Source organism: Nematolebias whitei, chromosome 2, assembly GCF_014905685.2.
Source record: "Nematolebias whitei isolate Nwh7 chromosome 2, NemWhi1, whole genome shotgun sequence".
Classification (NCBI taxonomy): Eukaryota; Metazoa; Chordata; class Actinopteri; order Cyprinodontiformes; family Rivulidae; genus Nematolebias; species Nematolebias whitei.
The window spans coordinates 56,234,087-56,236,800 of record NC_056499.1 but is presented as its reverse complement, the minus strand read 5'-3'; the positions used below and the strand labels follow the sequence as shown (position 1 = coordinate 56,236,800).

General features: G+C 44.4%; 1 protein-coding gene across 1 annotated transcript in view; it reads left to right on the top strand.

The window, feature by feature from the left end:
• The window catches only part of cars1 (cysteinyl-tRNA synthetase 1), a 232,039-nt gene that overhangs the window by 56,174 nt on the left and 173,151 nt on the right, over positions 1-2,714 (top strand). The gene's annotated exons all lie outside the window — the stretch shown is intronic.

Below are 2,714 nucleotides of genomic sequence, written 5' to 3'. Positions count from 1 at the left end.
TGCTCTATTCACACACAGGCTTGTTGTTGTTGCTCTCTAAAATAGTAATTTCAATTCATCCTTTATTTATACAGGTTAGTCTCACTGAGCCTCAATAATAATAATAATAATAATAATTTTATTTAAAAATCGCCTTTCATGACACCCAAGGACACTTTACAGTAAGAACAAAGATCAACAGGAATAAATTACATAAAGAATATAAAATACATAAAGAATATAAAATACATAAAGAATATAAAATACATACAGCAAAGTTAAAGATAAGCGAGTCTAAAGAGATGTGTTTTCAGAGCAGTCTTGAATAGAGAAAGAGAGGTGGTGTTTCTTAAGTCAGGGGGTAGAGAGTTCCAGAAATGAGGGGCAGAGCAGGTGAAGGCTCTGCTCTCCATGGTGGAGAGGCAGGCAGAGGGTACATGGAGGTGTAATGAAGAGGAGGATCTGAGAGAGCGAGAGGGGATGGAGATGTGTAGGAGGTCAGATAGGTACAGAGGGGCAAGGTGGTGGATAGCTTTGAAAGTGAGAGGAAGAATTTTGAAGACGATGCGTGATTTAACCGGGAGCCAGTGGAGCTGCTGCAGGACTGGAGTGATGTGGTTATAGGAGGAGGTTTGAGTTATGACACGGGCAGCTGAGTTCTGGATCAATTGCAGCTTCTGGAGAGATTTGTTGGGGAGGCCATAAAGAAGGGAGTTGCAGTAGTCAATCCGAGAAGTCACAAGACTGTGAACAAGGATGGCTGTGGAGCAGGGTGTGAGAGAAGGGAAGAGACGGTTAATATTTCAGAGATGGAAATAGGCAGACTGAGTGACATTGTTGATGTGTGAAGTGAAGGAGAGAGTGGTGTCGAGGATGACACCAAGACTCTTGACCTGAGGCGAGGGGGATAGCAGAGAGTTGTTAAGGGGGATGAGAAGATGTTCTGATTTTGAAATAGAGTTTTTGGTACCGACAAGAATGATTTCTGTTTTGTTACTGTTTAGTTGTCGGAAATTGTTAGAAAACCAGTGATTTAGCTCATTGAGACAGTCTGTGAGGATGGAGGGTGGGTGGGTGGAGTTTGGTTTTGTTGACAAGTAGAGCTGTGTGTCATCAGCATAACAGTGGAAATGGATACCAAATTTGCAGAAGATGTGACCTAGAGGACGGAGGTAAATGATTACGAGGAGGGGTCCAAGGACGGAGCCTTGGGGGACACCCGTGGAGACGAGGGAAGACTGGGAACGAAAGGATTTAAGCTTAATGAATTGAGTGCGGTTAGAGAGATGTGATTTGAACCAGTCTAACGGAGTACATGAGATGCCAATGGAGGTTAGTCTGCTGAGGAGGATAGAATGACCGATTGTGTCGAAGCAGAATTTAGATCCAGTAGAATGAGGATAGACAGAAGAGCAGAGTCAGCAGCAAGAAGAAGGTCATTAGTTATTTTTATTAGAGCTGTTTCGGTGCTATGGTGGGGGCAAAAACCAGATTGAAACTCTTCATAAATGTTATTGTTGGATAGGTGAGAGTGAAGTTGACTAGCAACGGCTTTTTCAAGAACTTTGGAAATGAAGGGCAGATTAGAGATTGGACGAAGATTACTGAAGTTGGTAAAGTCAAGACCTGGTTTCTTGATGATGGGGGTGATGGCCGCAGATTTGAAAGCTGTGGGAACAATGCCAGAGGTTAGGGAGGAGTGGATGATATTAGTGATGATGGGGAGCAGAGACGGGAGACAGGATTTAACAAGAACTGTGGGAAATGGATCGAGCCGACAGGATGAGGACTTAGACTTGCTGATGTCAACAATGTCATCAGCAGAGGGGAGGGAGAGACAGAGAAGGGGAGGGAGGGAGGGGGGACTTCAACATAGATGCTGGGGGCGGTATTAGGTCCAAGGTGTTTATGAATTGAAATAATTGAAATAAGACATCAGAGAGTTGCAAAATTCTGTGGAAACCATGTGAGAGGGTAATGAGTTAGGAGATGAGACTGAACGGTTAAGGAGAGAGAACCAAGTCTTTGAATTGCCAACATTGGAACTGATGATGTCAGAGAAGTATCTGGATTTGGCTTGAGAAATACTGTCCTTATACTGGATGACGTGGTTCACATAGAGTTCCTTGTGAATTGAGAGACCGGATTTCTTATAGAGTCGCTCCAACCTCCGACCTTTGGATTTCAGAGAACGGAGTTCTGGAGAGAACCAGGGTGCAGAGTTAGAGAAGGAGGCCGACCAGGTGCAGAGAAGCCGCACTGAACTGAACTCGATGACTCATTTACAAGAGAGACGTACACGTCTCTCTTGTATTTAATCAATTTTATCCATCCATTATCTTTTACCCGCTTCTTCCTTTTTGGATCGCGGGGGTCACTGATGTCCATATCCAGCCATCACTGCGAGAAGCGGGATACACCCTGGACAGGTTGCAAATCCATCACAGGGACACATGGAGAACAACAAGACAATTAACCATTCACATTCACTCACACCTAGGGACAATTTAGAGTTGCCATTCAGCCTAACATACATGTTTTTAGTTTGTGGGAGGAAACTGGAGTACCCAGAGAAAACCCACACATGCACTGGGAGAACATGCAAACTCCACCCAGAAAGGTCCCCGGATCGGGATTTGAACCAGAGTAACCTGCTTGCTGAAAGGCAGCATCTCGGATGGAGACTCGTCCTAAGCTGCACAGTTCACTGTTTAAACCAACAGTTTTATTGGGGG